Source organism: Rattus norvegicus, chromosome 8 (genome assembly GCF_021556685.1).
Source record: "Rattus norvegicus strain SHRSP/BbbUtx chromosome 8, alternate assembly SHRSP_T2T, whole genome shotgun sequence".
NCBI lineage: Eukaryota > Metazoa > Chordata > Mammalia > Rodentia > Muridae > Rattus > Rattus norvegicus.
The window spans coordinates 88040445-88064966 of NC_141541.1; the positions used below are offsets into that span (position 1 = coordinate 88040445).

General features: G+C 39.7%; 1 pseudogene; it reads right to left on the reverse strand.

Annotated features, from left to right (window-relative positions):
* Positions 1–4051: 4051 nt before the first annotated feature.
* Positions 4052–4315, reverse strand: Dynll1l2 (dynein light chain LC8-type 1 like 2; annotated as a pseudogene).
* Between the last annotated feature and the right edge of the window lie 20207 nt (positions 4316–24522).

Below are 24522 nucleotides of genomic sequence, written 5' to 3' on the forward strand. Positions count from 1 at the left end.
GAGTCATAGGTCTCTAACTGTGTTAGGGTACTGAGTACTGATTCAGGGCCACATGCTAGCAAGTGCTGTAGCACAAACCTATAGCCTGGGTCTTAAATTTGAATTACAGATTCTTCTGCTTCAACCTCTGTTGGTAGCTGAGGTTATAGGTGTGTGCCGTCATGTGGTTTGAGCCACTTCTGTACATCTCTTGCTTGCTTATACATAGTCTAGAGTATGTGAAGAATGTTGTGCTATGTTCTTGAAAAATCAATGAGAACATGCTTGTTATATCCGCAATAGATATACTCAAGTTCTGTAGCGAAAAGGGACTATTTATTTTACAAGAATGTAACAACTGTAAAGACTCTAGGAGATAGACATTGTAGCTGAGACTTTTGAACATAGACTTTTGAACATAAACTTTTAATTAACAATTTAAAAGCACTTTTGACTTTTGAAAATTTTGCCTAGGCAAGTATTTCTCTCAAAAAATCAGCTCGAAATGAATTATATAATCTCATTGAACTTGAATATCCAATACTCTTAATCTTACAAACCAATCATTTGGAAATAATCTATTTTTTAATTTGCAATCATAGGGACTTCTCCAAAAGGTGAACACTGAGAAAACCTGCAATCTTCCTCACTAGGAGCAAAGGAGCTCTAATGACTGTCCTGCTCACATCAGCTTTAGTAACACATGAGTTCCATATTCTCTGGAATGGATCTCTTCAAGCATTTTTAGATGGAATAAATAAGATAGAACAGAACAGACTAATAAGAATAACTATACATGGGGTGGCCTTGGGACTGCAAAGTGTGACAGTCTCTGCAGGACCCGAGACCTATCCTCTCACAGAATGCTGCTACTACTGCCACCAGTGCCACCATTTGACATCTTTCATGTGTTCCAGATAACCCTCCACCCAGACTCGGTTTTAACTGGAAATTGTCACAGAGTGGGATACAAAGCCAGACAGCAGCGCAGCCTACACTTTAATGTGAATGTGACCTACAAGCAAGGGACATTTCTAGTAAAGTTTGTCATTCTGTCCTTGAAAAAAAAGAATAACTATACAACATCTAATAAAATAAGGATAAATAATGTTTTGTAATGTTTTCATGCTTAAGATAATACCAGGCAGTAAGTACATTGCAGTTTTCTGTTTGATTCTACAATATATTGAATGACCTCAGGAGCATAGTGTGTCCCTTGATTGGTATGGGACTACACTGGAGGCTTTATGTTAGTGTAACTATACCCATTTTTTTTATTAACTTGAGTATTTCTTATATACATTTCTAGTGTTATTCCCTTTCCCGGTTTCCGGGCAAACATCCCCCTAATCCCTCCCCCTCCCCTCCTTTATGGGTATTCCCCTCCCCATCCTCCCCCCATTGCCGCCCTCCCCCCAACAATCTAGTTCACTGGGGGTTCAGTCTTAGCAGGACCCAGGGCTTCCCCTTCCACTGGTGCTCTTACTAGGATATTCATTGCTACCTATGAGGTCAGAGTCCAGGGTCAGTCCATGTTTAGTCTTTAGGTAGTACTATACCCATTTTTTAAAAAGTCTTTTACTTAAAAGTGAATCAATACTCTGGGATAAAGAATCTTTCCTTCATTACCTACCACTGGGGTGGCCCATTATCCCCTTTCCACACTGCTTTGTTTGTGTTCATTCTTGCCACCTGCTTAGTGCACTGTAGGCCATAAGTTCAGCTGTGGCTATATGACCCACTCATTGGCCTATGCACAGTTCACGTGAGCAGGACTACAGCATGTGCAAGGTCCAGACAAGCATGGCTGACGTGGGCTGATCGTAGTTTGATGGGGATTACAGCTGCTGGTTTCCATGATCAGCAAAGTGAGTCACATCTATTGCACCTTCTCCCTTGCTTTTTGTGGAGAAAAGTTTGTGTCCAGTAAGCCTGGTTCTCACACAGCCTCACTGTGATGGGAAATGAGGAGAGAAGCTATTTGCCCTCCAGACTACAGGAGGTTTAGTAGCAATGTGTTCCCAGAAGGCTACCTTTGGACATTGTAGTGACATCTCATATTTTTATTTACTAAATCTCTCACTCAAACTGAGAGATGGGATATTTCCAGGGATCATTTAAAACTTCATCAAGACTCCAAGTGTTCACATCATTGGTAGGAGGTGAGGAGAGGGGCAGAAATAATTGAGTATCACAGGTGCTTCTTTATGGAAACCTAGACAGAAAAATCCAATCCTAACAGGATGAAATTTTGAACTCCAGTGCTAAAACAGAAATTCACTTGAAGTACTTGATTTGAATCAGTTTACCTAGAAACGGCGCTTTAAACATTTCGTGCTAAGCAGAGGTGGCATGCTGGGGAGAGTTGAACTTAATCTTCAACAAATGTGAACTGTGACCATAAATCCTGAACTCTGCTCATTGCTTCATTGAGGAGTATTTCCAGTAAGAAGATATGATGGCACGATTGCATGGAGTAGGAGAAGAGGAGGTAAAATCCTCCTCACAAGAAACCAACACACACACACACACACACACACACACACACACACACAAGACTCCTCTGCTTCCAAAACCAACCACCATTGCAGAACACACGCCCAGCACTTTCTCAGAGGAGTCAGCTGTTACTCAACACTGTTCTGTAAGAATTTACGAGAGAGGTCTCGCGGAATAGTAGATTTAAGCAAGCATGGTGTCCACAAAGGCTGTGGACGTGGTAAGTTTGAAACTCTAAAGTTTCTAGAAAAGTACAGCAACTTTACTCTTCATGGACTCAGTGACCCCCTTGGGTAGACTCAAATCCAAACTCTCATGACTGAAGATAATCAGGGTACTATGTACTTTTGATTTAACTGACTGTTTTGGAAGGTAAGAGCTGAGTTTCATGATAAAAAAAATGAATTGATATATTACTGAAGTCATAGACTTAAGAGTAAAAATAATCCGTACTTGTCCTAAAACCTTCCAAGAATAAAACACAAGCAGTCCCCTACCTCATAGTTACATACCCAGTCCTGCTCCCCATTTTATTGAGCTATCTCCTTTGTCTCAGTTGCTCTTTCTCTATTCTTCCACATTCACTCCGAATTTGTGGAAGGTTTTCCGAAAATGTGTGCATGTCTTCAACTGAACTTTGGAAATCTGATTTCCTTTGTAATTCTTCACGGTGGCTAACATAGTGATCTCCCCAAAAGGACAAATTAGTAAGCAAAATTAAATGTTATTGGGCACATAGAAGCCAACAGTTGCTCTGGAAAAACAAAAAGAAATTGAGAAATAACCATTGGTAAATCTGTTTTAAGTGATTACAAAATACCTGTGGTCTGGAGCCACTGTGTTCTGTGTCCTTGTGGTTCTTTAAACCATGTGTGAACAAACGGTCCAAATTACTTGTAAGTCCTATGTCCACATAAGGACTAGAACATGTGTGTGATCTAGTTACAACCACTAGAACATGTGTGTGATCTACTAATGACCACCTGGACACGTGTGTCATCTAGTGGCAACCACTAGGACATGGGTGCAATCTAGTGATATCACTAGGACTTGTGTGCAATCTAGTGGCAACCACAGAGTTTCCAAAGGAAAGGGTTTCAGCTGTACTATACAGTAAGATCAAGAATATGTATTTTGAGCTACTTTCCTAATTAGAAAGATGTACAGGATTCTTCCTGACGGGCTTTCTTATGGTATGAAATTATAGCTTCTTTTTGATTATTGGCAAATTTAAAGTTTATGACAGAATAAATTTTAAAAACATGACAGCATTAAATGTCTGCTTTGGGGCAGGTCTTCTTTTCCATCTCCAACAGATTTACTTTTAAAGGAGTGACCTAAGGGAGTAAAAATTGAGGGACAGAAGTATGGGCTAGAAACTAAATACAAATGTAAGCTGTTTTACTAATTTTATAACCACAAACTTGAACAGAGAACAATGCCCTGTACAAAACACAACAGATGAAAATGGGATGTTCCCTTAGCAAGGCTGAAGACTCGATTTCTGGTGTTTGGAATTTAGGATGCAGTCCTTGTTTCTGGGTGGACCACTGGTTTGGTACAGTCCATGCTTTTAACCAGATATGAACAGAAAAATGGCCACCTGACCCAGATAGAAGTAGATGAAGTGTTTGGTTTCATATGTCACACAACCACTGACGTTCCACCCCACAATGCAGTGCCAAGTGCAGTTGTACTTATTGTCAAACTCCTTCTTGCTATGGGCTACAAAATCCTCTTCTACACTGTCCTGTGTCTGAGTAGCGCACTCCACCGAGTCCTGCTGCGTCTCTTCCAACATGTCTGCATGTTTGATCGCTGCCTTCCAGCTGTACATAGTTACTATGGAGTCAGCTGCTGCGAGGGAAGGTGCAGCTACAGATGACAGCTGGTCGCTACCGAAGCCATGCCTCATATGGGGCAGTTGTTACCATAAAGAATGTTTAGATACAGCAAATACATAGGCGAATGCCAGCAGCAAAACACTGAACTGAACATAGTGGAGCACGTGTCTTTTTTATATGTTGGGGCATCTTTTGGGTATATGCCCAAGAGAGGTATAGCTAGATCCTCAGGCAGTTCAATGTCCAGTTTTCTGAGGAACCTCCAGACTGATTTCCAGAATGGTTGTACCAGTTTGCAATCCCACCAACAATGGAGGAGTGTTCCTCTTTCTCCACATCCTCGCCAGCATCTGTTGTCCCCTGAGTTTTTGATCATAGCCATTCTCACTGGTGTGAGGTGAAATCTCAGGGTTGTTTTGATTTGCATTTCCCTTATGACTAAAGATGTTGAACATTTCTTTAGGTGTTTCTCAGCCATTTGGCATTCCTCAGCTGTGAATTCTTTGTTTAGCTCTGAACCCCATTTTTTAATAGGGTTATTTGTCTCCCTGCGGTCTAACTTCTTGAGTTCTTTGTATATTTTGGATATAAGGCCTCTATCTGTTGTAGGATTGGTAAAGATCTTTTCCCAATCTGTTGGTTGCCGTTTTGTCCTAACCACAGTGTCCTTTGCCTTACAGAAGCTTTGCAGTTTTATGAGATCCCATTTGTCGATTCTTGATCTTAGAGCGTAAGCCATTGGTGTTTTGTTTAGGAAATTTTCTCCAGTGCCCATGTGTTCCAGATGCTTCCCTAGTTTTTCTTCTACTAGTTTGAGTGTGTCTGGTTTGATGTGGAGGTCCTTGATCCACTTGGACTTAAGCTTTGTACAGGGTGATAAGCATGGATCAATCTGCATTCTTCTACATGTTGCCCTCCAGTTGAACCAGCACCATATGCTGAAAATGCTATCTTTTTTCCATTTGATGGTTTTGGCTGCTTTGTCAAAAATCAAGTGACCATAGGTGTGTGGGTTCATTTCTGGGTCTTCAATTCTATTCCATTGGTCTATCTCTCTGTCTCTGTACCAATACCATGCAGTTTTTATCACTATTGCTCTGTAATACTGCTTGAGTTCAGGGATAGTGATTCCCCCTGAAGTCCTTTTATTGTTGAGGATAGCTTTAGCTATCCTGGGTTTTTTGTTATTCCAGATGAATTTGCAAATTGCTCTGTCTAACTCTTTGAAGAATTGGATTGGTATTTTGATGGGGATTGCATTGAATCTGTAGATTGCTTTTGCTAAAATGGCCATTTTTACTATATTAATCCTGCCAATCCATGAGCATGGGAGATCTTTCTATCTTCTGAGGTCTTCTTCAATTTCCTTCTTCAGTGTCTTGAAGTTCTTATTGTACAGATCTTTTACTTGCTTTGTTAAAGTCACACCGAGGTACTTTATATTATTTGGGTCTATTATGAAGGGTGTCGTTTCCCTAATTTCTTTCTCGGCTTGTTTCTCTTTTGTATAGAGGAAGGCAACTGATTTATTTGAGTTAATTTTATACTCAGCCACTTTGCTGAAGTTGTTTATCAGCTTTAGTAGTTCTCTGGTGGAACTTTTCGGATCACTTAAATAAACTATCATATCATCTGCAAATAGTGATATTTTGACTTCTTCTTTTCTGATCTGTATCCCCTTGACCTCCTTTTGTTGTCTGATTGCTCTGGCTAGAACTTCAAGAACTATACTGAATAAGTAGGGAGAGAGTGGGCAGCCTTGTCTAGTCCCTGATTTTAGTGGGATTGCTTCAAGTTTCTCTCCATTTAGTTGAATGTTAGCAACTGGTCTGCTGTATATGGCTTTTACTATGTTCAGGTATGGGCCTTGAATTCCTATTCTTTCCAGGACTTTTATCATGAAGGGGTGGTGAATTTTGTCAAATGCTGTCTCAGCGTCTAATGAAATGATCATGTGGTTTTGTTCTTTCAGTTTGTTTATATAATGGATCACGTTGATGGTTTTCCGTATATTAAACCATCCCTGCGTGTCTGGGATGAAGCCTACTTGGTCATGGTGGATGATTGTTTTGATGTGCTCTTGGATTCGGTTTGCCAGAATTTTGTTGAGTATTTTTGCGTCGAATTCATAAGGGAAATTGGTCTGAAGTTCTCTTTCTTTGTTGTGTCTTTGTGTGGTTTAGGTATAAGAGTAATTGTGGCTTCGTAGAAGGTATTCGGTAGTGATCCATCTGTTTCAATTTTGTGGAATAGTTTGGATAATATTGGTATGAGGTCTTCTATGAAGGTCTGATAGAATTCTGCACTAAACCCGTCTGGACCTGGGCTCTTTTTGGTTGGGAGACCTTTAATGACTGCTTCTATTTCCTTAGGAGTTATGGGGTTGTTTAACTGGTTTATCTGTTCCTGATTTAACTTTGATACCTGGTATCTGTCCAGGAAATTGTCCATTTCCTGAAGATTTTCAAGCTTTGTTGAATATAGGTTTTTATAGTAAGATCTGATGATTTTTTGAATTTTTCTGAATCTGTTGTTATGTCTCCCTTTTCATTTCTGATTTTGTTAATTTGGACGCACTCTCTGTGTCCTCTCGTTAGTCTGGCTAAGGGTTTATCTATCTTGTTGATTTTCTCAAAGAACCAACTTTTGGTTCTGTTGATTCTTTCTATGGTCCTTTTTGTTTCTACTTGGTTGATTTCCGCTCTGAGTTTGATTATTTCCTGCCTTCTACTCCTCCTGGGTGTATTTGCTTCTTTTTGTTCTAGAGCTTTTAGGTGTGCTGTCAAGCTGCTGACATATGCTCTTTCCTGTTTCTTTCTGCAGGCACTCAGCGCTATGAGTTTTCCTCTTAGCACAGCTTTCATTGTGTCCCATAAGTTTGGGTATGTTGTACCTTCATTTTCATTAAATTCTAAAAAGTTTTTAATTTCTTTCTTTATTTCTTCCTTGACCAGGTTATCATTGAGTAGAGCATTGTTCAATTTCCAAGTATATGTGGGCATTCTTCCTTGATTGTTATTGAAGACCAGTTTTAGACCGTGGTGGTCCGATAGCACGCATGGGATTATTTCTATCTTTCTGTACCTGTTGAGGCCCGTTTTTTGACCAATTATATGGTCAATTTTGGAGAAAGTACCATGAGGAGCTGAGAAGAAGGTATATCCTTTTGCTTTAGGATAGAATGTTCTATAAATATCCGTTAAGTCCATTTGGCTCATGACTTCTCTTAGTCTGTCTACACCTCTGTTTAATTTCTGTTTCCATGATCTGTCCATTGATGAGAGTGGGGTGTTGAAATCTCCCACTATTATTGTGTGAGGTGCAATGTGTGTTTTGAGCTTTAGTAAGGTTTCTTTTACATATGTAGGTGCCCTTGTATTTGGGGCATAGATATTTAGGATTGAGAGTTCATCTTGGTGGATTTTTCCTTTGATGAATATGAAGTGTCCTTCCTTATCTTTTTTGATGACTTTTAGTTGAAAATTGATTTTATTTGATATTAGAATGGCTACTCCAGCTTGCTTCTTCTGACCATTTGCTTGGAAAATTGTTTTCCAGCCTTTCACTCTGAGGTAATGTCTGTCTTTGTCTCTGAGGTGTGTTTCCTGTAGGCAGCAGAATACAGGGTCCTCGTTGCGTATCCAGTTTGTTAATCTATGTCTTTTTATTGGGGAGTTGAGGCCATTGATGTTGAGAGATATTAAGGAATAGTGATTATTGCTTCCCGTTATATTCGTATTTGGATGTGAGGTTATGTTTGTGTGCTTTCATTCTCTTTGTTTTGTTGCCAAGACGATTAGTTTCTTGCTTCTTCTAGGGTATAGCTTGCCTCCTTATGTTGGGCTTTACCCTTTATTATCCTTTGTAGTGCTGGATTTGTAGAAAGATATTGTGTAAATTTGTTTTTGTCATGGAATATCTTGGTTTCTCCATCTATGTTAATTGAGAGTTTTGCAGGATACAGTAACCTGGGCTGGCATTTGTGTTCTCTTAGGGTCTGTATAACATCAGTCCAGGATCTTCTGGCCTTCATAGTTTCTGGCGAGAAGTCTGTTGTGATTCTGATAGGTCTGCCTTTATATGTTACTTGACCTTTTTCCCTTACTGCTTTTAATATTCTTTCTTTATTTTGTGCGTTTGGTGTTTTGACTATTATGTGACGGGAGGAGTTTCTTTTCTGGTCCAATCTATTTGGAGTTCTGTAGGCTTCTTGTATGCCTATGGGTATCTCTTTTTTTAGGTTAGGGAAGTTTTCTTCTATGATTTTGTTGAAGATATTTACTGGTCCTTTGAGGTGGGAGTCTTCATTCTCTTCTATACCTATTATCCTTAGGTTTGATCTTCTCATTGAGTCCTGGATTTCCTGTATGTTTTGGACCAGTAGCTTTTTCCACTTTACATTATCTTTGACAGTTGAGTCAATGATTTCTATGGAATCTTCTGCTCCTGAGATTCTCTCTTCCATCTCTTGTATTCTGTTTGTGAAGCTTGTATCTACAGCTCCTTGTCTCTTCTTTTGGTTTTCTATATCCAGGGTTGTTTCCATGTGTTCTTTCTTGATTGCTTCTATTTCCATTTTTAATTCCTTCAACTGTTTGATTGTGTTTTCCTGGAATCTTTCAGGGATTTTTGTGATTCCTCTCTGTAGGCTTCTACTTGTTTATTAATGTTTTCCTGTGTTTCCCTAAGGGAGTTCTTCACGTCTTTCTTGAAGTCCTCCAGCATCATGATCAAATATGATTTTGAAACTAGATCTTGCTTTTCTGGTGTGTTTGGATATTCCATGTTTGTTTTGGTGGGAGAATGGGCTCTGATGATGCCATGTAGTCTTGGTTTCCGTTGCTTGGGTTCCTGCGCTTGCCTCTCGCCATCAGATTATCTCTAGTGTTACTCTGTTCTGCTATTTCTGACAGTGGCTAGACTGTCCTATAAGCCTGTGTGTCAGGAGTGATGTAGACCTGTTTTCCTCTCTTTCAGTCAGTTATAGGGACAGACTGTTCTGCTTTCGGGCGTGTAGTTTTTCCTCTCTACACGTCTTCAGCTGTTCCTGTGGGCCTGTGTCTTGAGTTCACCAGGCAGCTTTCTTGCAGCAGAAAAGTTGGTCTTACCTGTGGTCCCGAGGCTCAAGTTCGCTCGTGGGGTGCTGCCCACGGGCTCTCTGCAGCAGCAGCAACCAGGAAGACCTTTGCCGGCCCTTCTGGGAGCTTCAGTGCACCAGGGTTCCAGATGGCCTTTGGTGTTTTCCTCTGGCGTCCGAGATGTGTGCGCAGAGAGCAGTCTCTTCTGTTTTCCCAGGCTTGTCTGCCTCTCTGAAGGTTCAGCTCTCCCTCCCACGGGATTTGGGTGCAGAGAACTGTTTATCCGGTCTGTTTCCTTCAGGTTCCGGCGGTGTCTCAGGCAGGGTTCCTGCCGCTCCTGAGCCCTCCCCACGGGAGCCCAGAGGTCTTATACAGTTTCCTCTTGGGCCAGGGATGTGGGCAGGGGTGGGCAGTGTTGGTGGTCTCTTCCGCTCTGCAGCCTCAGGAGTGCCCACCTGACCAGGCGGTGAGGTCTCTTTCCCACAGGGTTTGGGAGCAGAGAGCTGCTGCCGGCCGGCATCCGCGGGCGTGGGACCTCCAGCAAACACAGGACGTGCCCGGTCCTAGATGAACTCTGCCTCTGTGTGTCCCGATCTCACCAGGCAGCTCTCTTGCAGCAGACAAGTTGGTCTTACCTGTGGTCCCGAGGCTCAAGTTTGCTCGCGGGGTGCTGCCCACGGACTCTCTGCGGCGGCAGCAACCAGGAAGACCTAGTCTTTATTTTAGATCATGATCCTACTGACAAAAAATTTCCTCACGGCAAAACAGGATGCCCTGTTCTGACAACAGGTTCATGCCTTGCCTCTGTGTATCAAAGCTCTTAACTGCATCAATTTCCTCTATGCTTGATGTAGCCCAATGGCATTCAGTTCATTGTGTCTCTTGGAACAATATACTATACTATAGATATCTAGAATACATACATAGATATAGACAGATACAGAGAGGTTGCAAAACTTGAGGGGGGAGGGAGGAAGGAAGGTGGGGGAGGGAGGGAGGAAGGAAGGTGGGGGAGGGAGGGAGGGAGGAAAGAGTTATTCCTGCTTTGAAACATCATTTTCTGATTGATCGAGTGAGTCCTTTCATCCCTGACCATGGACACTGCAGTTTCAGTTGCTTTTCCATATTCTTTTAAGGACAATAATCCTCTCACACGAGGAGCTTGTGTTGTGATCTCAAGCAATCTCACTAAGTCTATAAAGTCTACTTCCAAATATAGTTTTTTCATGATCAAGATTTCAAACATAAGAATTTGTGGAGATACACTTTAGCCCACACCAGACCAAAATCAAACAAACAAACAAACAAAACCCATATAACTAATACCCTGTGGCTGCGTATCTATGACGCACGTTTAATTTCCCAGGTGGAAATTCTGAAAGAGTCAAAGCTGGAGCCAAACAAAAAGGCAAAGTCTTAACTTTTGCTCAACAATAGAAAAACAAACAATTACTTTTAAAAAGAGATATGAGAGCAGTGTGCCCTTACACTCACTCTCTGAACACTTTCCACTTAAGAAATGTTCTTTCTAAATACAGGTAACTTTATCTTTACAATGGCTTTTGTGGTTTGTTTGTTTGTTTGTTTGTTTTATAATGATAAACTAAAATTAACTCAGAAAGTCGGTTGTTTGTGTGGAAGGTGTAACCTCAACCCCTTCTTACAGATTATAAAATATTATCTCAGTACATAGTGTTCATAAAATATCTTAACAGTGAACACACATGTCTAGGAATTTGTTATATTACTGAAAACTATGTAAATAATTTCTACTAAGTTTGGAAAACTCAAAAGTTAATGTACATGTGCTTTCCGCATTTTCTCAGAGAAATATCAACAAATTGTTTAGAATCATCTCACCCATCCATGTGACCACTGCTTTCCTTTACACTTTGCCTTCATTTACACCTGTGCCTTATTACTTGTGTGAGTTTCCATTATAATTGATTTGTAAAATTAGTTAGTAGACTACCCTATGCATTTGCTTCCAATGATCACACAAATTGACACAATTGTCAACTTGTCATTACGTTTGAAAAGCTTAAATATTAAAACAGTATATAAGTTATGAAAAACTTTTTCTGGAAATTGCAAAATAGTCTCACGAGATAATTATGTCACATAATAGTGAAGAGAGTGCCTCTCAGGCAGCGAGGGAACCTGGAGGGTGTACAGCTAAGTGCCAGGGATGGGTATCAGGAGCCTGCTCAGCACACACCCCTTAACAAATTTATTTTTTATTAAAAACCCCAGTGACAGGTCCACTTTACTTCCATTTCACAACAAACCTGAACATCAGCACGTGATGCTGTTTGGGTAAATACAGAAGTTTGTCACATGTCAAACAACAGCATAAGACCACCACCTGTGAGGTGGCAGTAACTGGGTTTTCTTTCTATTCACTTCTTAGTTTTACCTTTCTCCATAAATATAGGTGCCAACCATAGGAATAAAAGCTACCTTGATTTCTGAATTTTTATAAATGTTGAGCCAACGGATTTACTCAGATGTCTGCATCGAGATCATGGTTAGGGGCTGGTTTTGGTTTTAGGTCAGAGGAAGAAGGAGCTGAAATCACTCTAAAGTCAGAAATCACCATCTAGAGATGCTCTCATGTTAGATCTGACTGTCAGCTGGGACCCACCAGTCTTGTTTAACTCATGTCTCCCAGCCTGACTGGCCAATGTCTTGCTGTGATCAACTAGTGTCTATACCAGAACATGTGCCTAGCCAGGATGGAATCTTAGTGTTTTGAGCCTTAGCTGCCAATGACCCCAGATCTTGGCAGTTTTTACAGCCCCTGGCTTATGGCGGTAGCTATGGCAGCAGTGGGTTAAAACAAACAGCAGCAGGCTCTTGTACAGCCTGGGTACCGGAACTCTTAGCCCTACAGTAAAAGTGCGACAGATCTCGGGCCAAGGATGTTGGCATCCTCACCACTTGACAGCGGTTAACACTACATTTTGGGGGCTCAGAGTGTTAGGTTCCATAGCTTCTGGAGCTTTACATTGGGGACCCTTCTAATAACCAGGGCTTGCTCTCCTCCCCAGTCCTCTTCCCTCCCTCACCACTCAGTTGTGTTGCCTTTCACTGTGTCTGTTACTTTTTACCCCCTCGGTTGACCCTGGCCACTGCCTGGAGCAATTCAGCTCCTTCTCACCTTTATCCTTGCTGCTGCTAGGATCATATCTACTTCTTCCTCCTCTGTAGCTGCCCCCTCTGCCATTGCTGAGCCTACCACCGATGCCCTGTTCTCCTTTTGTCTGGTAACCAGTAGGGAGTGGATGAAATTCCAAATGAGTGTCTGTTACGGACATGGACACAGCCATATCAAAGACCCCAGTATCTCAGATCTATAAAATGGCAAATCTATCGCTGGGTCAAACTCAGGGAATTGACTCAGTATGGGGATGTTGACAGACATTGTGGATAAAACCCAGCCATCACAGCTTCCTCCTGCAGGATGACTACAACCCTGCGGAAACATTGAAGACTAGTCAGCTCCTCCTTCTCATGTTGTACAGAGTGAGCAGAGGCTCTGGGTTGCATAGTAGGTGCTTTTCATCAGAGTGAACACACTACCACATCCCAGCTTCTTCACCACTTGTGTGTCATTATCTGACTTTTCTCTGTTCCCATTTCACCTTAGTCAACTTTCCAGTATCAAGTTGAACAGAACACAGAAATTACCAAGTCAGCCCACCTAATTAAAAACTACCACATAGGAGTGGATTTTTAGAAAATCTGTGAACTCTTCAATGTTGGGTCTGAGTGGAACTTCTAGACTGCTCACTCTTATGGACAGTGAAGTTTCATGGCAAGAATTTGCTTCATTCACCCAACAAATTTCCTCTATTAAGTGTTTCCCTGTGCTGTCTTGTGAGCAGGATTTGTGTTGCCTAAGAGAACAAGTCTCGAGTAGATGAAAAGGCAGTGAAAGTGCAGGAATCAAGTTGAGCAGGGAATCCATACAGTCAAAAATAGGATGCTGGCTTTTGCATATTTGGCTTCTTTACTATTACCACTAATTATTATGTCATTAAACTACATAAACCTAAAAACGTCATTTGGTAAAACCACTCGGTTTTCACTTCAATGACAAATGGAAGAGTTTATATTCATTCTAAAAACCACAAGTGTATGGGAGGGTTATGTTAAAGGGAGATGTGTACTGGTTTCTGTATGCAAAAATAACTTAAATAAGGATCACGAAATGAAAGCTAAAAACTTGCTTCTACATAGAGTCAATATCTCAACTTAACAAAGTGAGTGAGACGTTAGCAATGAATGTTACCAGGGCTAGAAAAGGAGCATCTAGAGCTGGAAGAGGACTGGCAAACAAAAAGCATCCTTGTCCTCCTCCATGGGAAGAAATAACAGAAGGAGATGGGGGTTCTTGCTGTCTATGCAAAATTATGCTTTCAAGATAAATGTGGTTTATAGGGTCTACTCTGAGAACAGGAGCACAGCTATTAAATAGCAATAGAGAATGGAAGAGAGGGAAGAAAGGGTTGGAGGGAAGAAGTAATGATAAGAAGAAGGGAGAAGGAGAGGAAGGGAGGCAAGGAGGGGTGATAGAGGAGGGAGGGATGGAAGGAGGAGGAAGGGAGGCAAGGAGGGGAAAGGAAAATTGATTTAATTCAGGTTCCAAATTTGAGATTATATTTTGTAAAAGCAGTAATTTTAGCAAAAGACTGTGTTCCATTTTTCTATAACTATATTATCACATATATTTTGAAGTAAAACAAATTCATGCTGTCATTTTTGCTCAGTCTAGGAATACCGATTTATTTCTATGAAAAGTTCTTAACTTCAATCTTAGGTATTTCTATTAACAAAGCTTTTACTCACTGAGAAAAGATTTGACCTTCATTAAACCTCTTTTTGTTCAGTACTTGGAAAATTCCAAATAAGTCAAAGTGAAAGTTGTAAACACATTTCAGAAACCCTATCTTATGACAGTATAAAACACCCCAGACATTGGACTGTTTGGTGAATGACATTTTTTAACGAGAAAAAAAAATAGCAAATGCAAAAGGAAAAAGAGGATGGTTTGAAAACCATCATGAATCACTAAACAAGTCGCCACATGTCACCACACAAATTGCCACATGTCACTACAGACGTCACAATAAAAACCTAGCTCTTTCCATTTAGCAAATGTTTAGTGATGAGCACAAACTTTGTAACTCTCTTAAAAGACATTGGATGATGTTTTTAAAACAGGTAAGGATTTCAATTTTTCCATCCATTCTTCAAGAAAAAACAATTTACCAGCACACCAGGCAGTTGCACATATAAACTCACAATGATTGGGACAACTCGTATAAGACCTGTGTGAGTTCAAGCCAGACAGAATACTAGGCCGGAAGGTAGACTGAAGTCCCATCACTAGCAAAGGAGCTGCAGGCATCTGTTAGCTTCTGGGAAAGCGAGAGTCAGTTTATCCAATGACTGGACTTCTACTGGTACACAGTACACACCAGAGCAGGTTTTGTGGGGTGAGCATGGGGTGACTGAACTCAGAGTTGACTGGGCAGGCAGGTTAAGAATAGAGAAAGTGGATCTGGGAAAAGGTGAGAGGACAAATAGGATTAAAGCGTATTGTATGAATTTCTCAAAGAATTGATACAAGTATTGTTTTGAAAATGTAAGATTCAAGACTGGTTAGCAATATAGACATAGGGAAGAGTTTAAAACTACGTAGTAGGAGATTGTAACTAAACAGAAGTCTCTAGAAAGAAAGGGGTGGGTTCTTTGCTTTTTGTTTGGGGGAATTGGTTTGATTTTTGGTTTTGTTTTCTGCAATGGGTCTCACTATGAATTTACCATGTACACCATGTTGGTTTCAGACTCACAGAGATCCACCTGCCTCAGCCTCCCAAGTGTTGGGATTAGAGGTCTGAGCCGCCCTGCTTCCAAGCCGCTATGCTTCTAAAACAGAATCTTATGTACTCTTGACTTCGACACTCATTTATTGTGCCACGGTTCTGGTGTTAAACGTCTGAGATGGAGGTGTTAGGATTAGAGTTTTAGCATCTGTTTACTCTCTTTGCATCTTTGCATCGTGTGGTAGTCTCCTAGCATTCTGACATATTATGTGTTGATTTTTTTTAAAGAATACTAATAATATTGTGTTGGGACCCACCAGAATTATGCTATTTTAGTTTTACAAAGACCCTATTTTGAGTAAGGTTAATTTTGAGGTGCTGGCACTTTAGATGCCCAGACTTTAGGCTCCACAGACAAGATTCAACCCATAGCTCTCAATCAAGTAGCAGATACAACCGCAGGGGCTGTTTCCAATTATTTTGGAAACAACATGTTTCACCAACAAGTGGTATGAAATATTTACAATTCAGAATGAGACATTACTTTAAAATGCTAAAATAAAACAAAAGCATGCGCATGCACACATCAGTGAGTTCATTTTCACTGGCCAACTAAACTACTCTATGAAGGAAGAGAGAGGGAGAGAGAATGGTGTGTGTGTGTGTGTGTGTGTGTGTGTGTGTGTGTGTGTGTGTGTGTGTTTGTGTTTGTGTGTGTGTACTCAAGGGGAGACACATAGGCTGCTATGTTTATTGTGCAGAAAGTAATAATCTGCTAGAGAAGTATTTCCACAAGCAAGTTCTCAAAGTGTAATTTAACAATGATTCTTCATGAGGAGCTGAGAATAAAGTCAGATGTGCAAAGGAAGAGGCATAAAATTGCAGTTAATCCTCCTGATACTTTTCTCCTGTATACATACTTAATTTTTAGACATGGTAGAAAAGTTAGATGTGCAGTCTTATGTAGCTATGACCAACAACAGTGAAGAACAAGCATATTTTCTTCCTTTTTCCAGTAGGAAAATGAAGTACACTGAGCCTTAAAAAATAGTAGGGTGTTTTGATTGTAGTATGTATGGAAAATAAAAGAATAATTTTATCAGAGATGGAAATCACTCTGTGAGTCTGGCCAGCATGAGAAACTGCTTCAATTTGATGAGCTGGCCAAAACGTTTCTTTCTAAACGACCTATCTGAAGACATGGGATGGGAATTTTATTTTGACTACTACTGACTTTTTGTTTATTTTATGTGCAATTAACAGTCACATTGTTTTAATTCTCTACATAGTTCCTTTGATTCACAACAGTGAGGTGCTTTTCTTGTCTGTTTTCTGTATGTTTGTTTGTGGGGATTTTTGTTGGGTTTTTTGTTTTGTTTTTGGTTGATTATTTTTTGCAAACACTAAAATGAATCACTGATTTTTTTATTAAATATTTTTACTGTTTCAGATTATAACAAATATAATTACATCACTTCCCTCTTCCCATTCTCTTCACCCCTCCCCCACCTTACCTATTTCCATTTAATGAATTATCCCTGTAATTACTGTCACAAACATATATGTGTATAGAGATATTTATTTATAAGCAACTTTCTTGGTCTGGATCATACTTGTATGAATGTGTTTTCAGGGTGAACATTAATATTGGACAACCATTTGGTATGCTGCTCCCTGTGGTAGACTATTTCCCTGTCTCTGGGCATTTCCACACAGTCAGTAGTTCTTTGTGTAGAGTCGAATCCTCTTGAGCTGCTCCCGCCCCTACCACCCACCCATATTAGCAGAGCCGCTCTTGGCTTTATTCAGGTCACGTTTAGGAAGTCAGTCAGGTTGGTGAGACATTTTAGGTGTACCTTCTGGCATTCCTAAGAGACAAGATCTCAGGGAAAAATCCTTATTCAACTGGTTACAATCTTTCTCTCTCCTCTTCCACGATGATCTCTGAGCCTTGAGTGTAAGGGCTGTGATGTAGATGTATGAGTTGGGAGTGGGCTCGACCACACTGTATTTTGATCAGTTGTGGTTTCTGTAATGGTCTCCACTTCTGCAAAGAAAGTTTACATGATGAAAGATGAAAACTACACTTATCTGTGAGTAAGAGAGCAAATATTGAGGAAGTAGCTAGGAATTATGCTGGGTAAGTAAATTGGTGATTGTAGGTTCCCCTTTAACAGGGCTTCACTAGCCCTGGGTGGTTGTTGGTTTTCCAGTACCAGGCATGATTTCCCTCCTGTTGAACAAGTCTTAAATTCAATTAGAGAGCCATTGGTTACCACCAAGGTCTGTGTGCCACTACTGCACTCACCATTGTCACACTGGCCACTGCTATGATTCATAGGCAGCATAGCTGGGTAGAACTGTTCATTGTTTCCCTTCTTTGACAGCTTGAGGGATGCCTTCTTATACCATGAAAGTTAGTCCTCAGTTACCTTTCATGTCAGTTCTACCCCAAAGGTGGGGGTGAGATGGTAGGATGGGGAAGGGAGGGCTAAACCCTTATATGGAATATATGGAACCTACCTTCCATCTTTAGAAGATAAGCAATAGCAAAAACCAAGTTTTGAGCATCTTTTGGACAACCCTGACAAACAACTCAAATAACAGCTTCTTGTGCCTGGTATTGCAGCTTTTGTTAGGTGGGCTACGGCTATTGAAGGGAGCACCATCAATCCAAATGGGAGCTTTATACACTGGCCTGGTGTGCTATAGCTGGTTTTAAGTAGAAAATTAATAGTATGATTCCTTAAGACTTTTTCAGACATGCTTACTGTCTTAGTTATGGTTTTATTGCTGTGAACAGACACCATGACCAATGCAAGTTTCATAAAGAACAACATTTAATTGGGGCTGGCTTACAGGTTCAGAGGTTCAGTCCATTATCATCAAGGCAGGAGCATGGCAGCATCCAGGCAGGCATGGTGCAGGCAGAGCTGAGTTCTACATCTTCATCCAAAGGAAGTCAGGAACAGTCTTACATCCTCAGGCAGCTAGGAGGAAGTTCTCCAAGCCCACCCCCACAGTGACACACTTCATCCAACAAAGCCACACCTTCTAATAGTGCTACTCCCTGGGCCAAGCATATGCAAACCATCACACTTACTATTCCTTTACTTTTCCTTCCTCTGTGTTTATCTCCCTCCAATTAGATAGCTCCTATACTTTCTGTTTTCCCCTGTTCTGATCACTTGAACCCTACTATTCCCCTCTCTATTGTCCGCAACACTACTCCCTGTGATATCCCTCTTACTTCCCTGATTTTTACATTTAGTACAGGTTATGTCCTGTTGTTTCTGTAGGCATGTTCCTCTAGAAACTGTTTGTAAGTACATAAAGGAATAAAGTTGACAACTTGAAATTTAATATTACTGGGAAATAATCAAGCAACTAATTTGTTCCTCTTATTTTCCATTAGTCTACATGCAAACATATGACGAATCTACTGTGCTCAGTGAGCTTATTGAGTTCATTGTATCCATGTATAAGTTGAGTGGGTTTTAGCAGCTACAAATATCTATTGTTTCAAATACATTTCATTGTTTGTAGACAAATGCTGATTGAGCAAATGTCATGGTGGTACTCTTAATAGGTATCTGGTCCTGCACAATTAAAAGTCACCCAGTTTGGACACATATGATTTAAGGACAAAAATTAACATTCAGTTAGATGAAGGTATTTCCATTACATTAAAGTTGAATTTACACTTCCCTCAATGCTTGCACATATGTTTTCATTGTTGTTTTTGTTTTGTTTTGCTTTTTTTTTTTTTTTTTTTTTTGCAATTGCTCACTCAAAGCTACGAAGGAATTTTCTATCAAATACAAGTTCAGAGGCAGGATTAATTTCTTTTTTCACAATGTTATTTAAGACTTTAATAAATATTTGAGACTGAAAAGCACATATTTATATGCATCAATGAGTTGAAAAACACTTGAAATTACTTAATTCCCCCTACTCTCAAAATTTTCCAAATGATATTACAACACATTCATATCAGAGTAGAAGTTGTTAGTAAATGAGTATAGACTTAGTTCTCATTGGCTGGCCATCAGTCATGTGTTACGTCATCTCTTAACATATGTAGGAAGTAATAACAAAGCTTCCTTCTCCTAATTCTCTTCAAGAAAATATTTGATATCTAGAGCACTGTAGTCTTGTTTTTTTTTTTAATACATGTTTATAAGATCCATTCAGGCTCAATTTTGACATTTAAAAGTATATGCCATTTCCTACTTTCTATCTTGTCTCTAGAAATTTTACTTTAAAAAGGTATAAATCAGGGTCCTTTCTAAAGCTTCCTCAGATCACAGGAAAACTCTGCAGCACAATCCCCTGACTCACCAGTTGACCTCTGTAGGATGCTGTCATTCTGCAGCAAGGCAGGTCCAGGATAAGGCAAGCCTATCATTGGATGAGAAGGAACAGTAGGTGGGGGGAAAGTAGGAAGGAGGGAGGAGGAAGAGAAGCAGGAAATCAAGATGGAGAACGATGGAGCAGGATGATCCAGATCCAGGTGGACTGGGTCAATTTTGTCTTGTCTGGGTGGGTGGTTTAAATCTTTATTAATTGGTAGTGAATTTGTTGTGTAGATGTATTGCGGATTAGGAATTTAACATGTAAATCTAACTGCTAAAATACAAGTTTGTGGAACTTTGATTCCACTGGCTAAAAAGGACAGTGTATAAAAGAAATGGCCCAGAGTCAGTTGGAGAATACGGATTTGGTTCTGTTGCCCATGCAGAATGAGAACCACAAGGCCCACAGAATTTGAAGTGTGTGTGTGTGTGTGTGTGTGTGTGTGTGTGTGTGTGTGTGTGTGTGTGTGTGTCACGGTAACTACCGCCTAGGGAACCCCATGGAAAGGGTGGCTAAAAGGGAGACAACCGGAAGTGGGCGTCTTGCAGGCCTCGTGGCAGAATAGCTTCTGGGGGGAGTTAGAGAAACAAATGAAGGAGCTGAAGGAGCTTGCAACCCCACAGGAACAACAATGCCAACCAACCAGAGCTGCCAGGGACTAAACCACCATCCAAAGACTACACATGGACAGACCCATGGCTCCAGCTGCATATGTAGCAGAGCCTTGTTGAACACCAATGGGAGGAGAAGCCCTTGGTCCTGCTAGGGCTGGACCCTCCCCTCCCCAGTGTAAGGAATGTCAGGGCAGAGTGGTGGGAAGGGGGATGGTTTGTGAGGGGGAACACCCTTATAAAAGAAGGGAAAGGGGCTTATGGACAGGAAACTGGGAAAGGGAATAACATTTGAAATGTAAATAAAAAATATCCAATTAAGAAAAAAGAAAACATTCCTTATTAATTTTTACTGCAACAGACCTCCATCCCATCCTGTCTGCTAGGCTCATGCACCAGTTCTTGGAACTCTGCAGTATTCTCACTGTGACAATGAGTGTATTTCTTATCTTCGGTTATGATGTGGAGCCAGATCTCTGCTTGATTCCTCCTCTCTTGATCATCTGTCCCTGTTCTGGGGACAGCCTTGGAATCGTGATCGAAATGAAAACATCCCTGTGGCTGTGAAGCCTGGAAACTAGGTTGATGGGTGTGCACAGGGATGGGTTACTCATATTCTGACCAAAAAGGCATTAATAATTCAATGTGGATTCCACAATGTTCTTTTTTAAAAATAGGTAAGTCATATTCTAAAACTCAGTAGAATGTCTAAAATTCCAAATTAGGGTGTGAAATTTTTCACTTCTTAAGTTATAGGGTCACATATTTTTCCAAACCATTCACAAGAAGATGCCATTATAATAATAGATTTTACTACAGTGAAGTATGCTAGTAAACTTTAGATAACTTCATGACTAAACAAATGCCTACCAAAATATGAGAGAAAGCAATATTCACATATGAATTAAATATGTGCAAGATGTAAAATTAAATATACTATATTCTCTTTAGTAGCATGCTGTTCTAAATAGCCATGCCTTTGTATACATGTATACATGAGTGTTTTCATGGAACAACTCTCTTTGAGCCAAATAAAGTGTTTTTGCTTAGCAAAGGATTTATATCTTTGCTAAGATTATGAATAACTGTAGGTTCTGTATAACCTACAGTTATATTTAAGTATATTTTACAATTTATATTGATAGACATGTTGAAAAGAATGACTACAATATTTTCCGCTAAGATTCTAGTCTCTCTCTGTCTCTGTCTGTGTCTCTCTTTTTCTCTGTGTCTGTCTGTCTGTCTCTCTCTCTTTCTGTGTGTGTGTGTGTGTGTGTGTGTGTGTGTGTGTATATATACTATAAAGCCTTTTAATTTTCATGCTTCTAGAACTAACATGCACAGAAAATCAAGTGGACAGTCTTTAACTATTGTGAGCAATCAGAAAACATTGTCAGTGCTGTAAAAAAAATCGACCTTAAAATTCCATGACATATAGTGCACATATATTTGCTGGCAACATCATCTCCATTCCTAGACACTAACAGGAAACATTCTTGAAAGATAAATTTTTTAAGTAGTTAATCTCTTGTTGGTCCATATTATTAAATCTAATTTTCCAATCAAATGCAGTGACAGCTCTGTGTGTATTTGCAATTGCTGTAAATCGATCATGAGTGGACATTTGGAACCCTCTGCAGCAAAGTGTGTATCCAGACAACTGTGTCTGCAATGCGACAATGCAGCGAACAGTCTGCTACACATTTACCTAGTAAATTGCTCTTTTATTAAAATTCAGATTTAGAGGACGGATTTAAAATTTGAAGTAAAAAATTATTATTAGGTAAATAACATACTAAACTCTTCTGACTGGGATCAATGTTCCATTTGTCGAACACCGTAAATTCGTTACGTTTTAAGTTTAGCATCTGGATGAAATTATCCTAAAATAGTATCACAATCCTGAGATCAGCGAATTTTAGTTCTGCCCACAGCTTTTCTTTTTCTTTTTTTTTTTTTTTTTGTGGAAAAAAAAAAGAAGTAAAATGGTCATTGGAATGTATTTTTCCATTATCTCTAGTTCATTTAAAAAGCAATGAGATAGTGATGAAATATAACTAAATAAACAGATAAGTAAATCTACTATGACAGAGGATTTATTCCTTTCACATGAAAATTTTGCCTTGCATCTATCATACTTTTGTGCATGACTGCTTGCTGTGGTTGTGTGGTTTATAACCCAGCCAAGAAACTTGAGTGATGACCAAAACCTTTTTTGCTTCCCTCAACTGCTCTTTAATTTAGAATGTATCAATCCAAAGACAGACTATTTTTCTAATCTCTCAATAAGGAATAAGTACTTTTTTTCTAAATCATGTATGTGATTGTGGAGAAGCCCTAGTCCTTGAGGCAAGAAATGAAATAAAAAATATATAGGCAAGAACTTATGCTTATTCTCAAGCTGAAGATCTCACATTCATAAGATATACTGAAGAATATGAGAAACATAATTTGGTTCAAACCTCAGGACGATTTCAGAATCTGAAAATCCAAGAAAGAAGATTTGAAATGTTCCACGAATGATTCTCAGTATTTAGGCATAAGCAATGGAGACTGGACGAAAGGTGGACTATTACTGATCTACAGGATATTTCTGCTCACAGATCATCATGAAGAGTAGGGTTATAAAAGATACCAGAAGACTACCTAGTACCACTTTTCTTTTGCTCTTACCTTTTAACTAAAAGGTAAAGATATATTTTTGGAAGAGTGGAAAAGAATAGCTATGTGACTAAAAGAGAATACCTCCTATAGGTTCATATTTTTGAATATTTGACCCTCAGTTGGTGAAAGTGATTGGGAAGAATTAGACAGTGTGGTCTTCCTAGATGAGGTGTGACACTGGGAATGGACTTTGAAGTTTCAAAAGTTTCCTGCCTTTCCCGTCCTCCCTGTTTCCTATTTAAAGATCACAACATGAATTCTCAACAACTCTTCCAGTGCCATACCTGACTTTCTGCTGCCACACTCCCTCTCAAGATGGCCGCATGAAACAGTATGCACCAAATAAACTCTTTGTCCCATAGGTTGTCTTGGTCATGATGCCACATCACAACCATAGAAAGTCACCAAGCCAATTCCCCAAGCAAATTCTACAGTTTTGTGTCAAAGATGGCTTTAAAGGAAGAGTAAGATAAAGAAAAACAAAATGAATCAAAAAAAGAGTAAACAACAACACACAATACATAAAATATAAGCCTTCATTTCTAAACCAATTCTTCTTTTTAAATGTTTTACTACGTTTATTTGTTTGGGGGTGGAAACTTATAAGAATTGGCTTTCTCCTTCCTCCACATGAGTCCAGCAGATCCAGCATCGGTTGTCAGGGATGGCAACAAAACCTCTTGCCCACCAAGCCACCTAGTCTAGCCAGCCTTTAGCTGGACTTTTTAATAAGGCACTGGCTTACCCCATAATATGACAGAAGCAAAAATGAAGAGAGCAGTTCACTGGCACTGAGCCCTACCTAGTATAACAGTTATAGCCAACATAGAGGAAGACAAGGCAAAGGAAGAAAACAGACTTAAGGAAAACTAAGCTTGAAGCTAAACAGAGCATCATATTAGCACCATTGGTTGCTGAGCAAAATGTAAAGTGTCACCTCCTAACCCTCGAGCTCTATGGCTATGCATTATGCTACACACATGTGCACATAATAAAGTAAAAAATAATATGCCTGCAATTACAGCATTCTGCAGTAAGTGCCATGTATGGAAAGCATTCACTCAAGATAAACAGGAAGAGAAATATTGGAACCTAACACTTTTACAAGAACTAGAGGTCTGCAAAGCAGAAAAACCTGCATGCCTGCATGCTTTCATTAAATATTAAGAAAACATTAACGTATAAAACAAATCAAACTATGTATGAATTATACATATCAAACACAATCAAAGAGACTATTTGGAGAAAATAATACCAGCCAATCATTTGTTAATTTACAACAACCAAATGGTTTTCATATGCAGGATATTCTAATAGTTCTGTGCGATTGTGACTTCAAAAACCTGTGAAAAACAGGCATCAATAAAAATACTGAAATTATTTGAGGACAAACAAAATATGTAGGACTATAAATGTAATTAATGTGGACAGACAGCTTCTACAAACTTTGTGCAGATTTGCTATAATTGTTTATATCATCTTTGTTATAATCCTGCATTAATATTTTATCATGACAATGAAGAAAATAAGTACTAGTCCACCTGTTTCAAGAAAAGTTGAGAGGTGTCCAAGATGGAAAGATGATGGGAAATGATACAGGAAGTTCTAGGCATACAGTAAATCCAGAAGGTTCCTGTTTGATATGTCCTAAGTCCACATC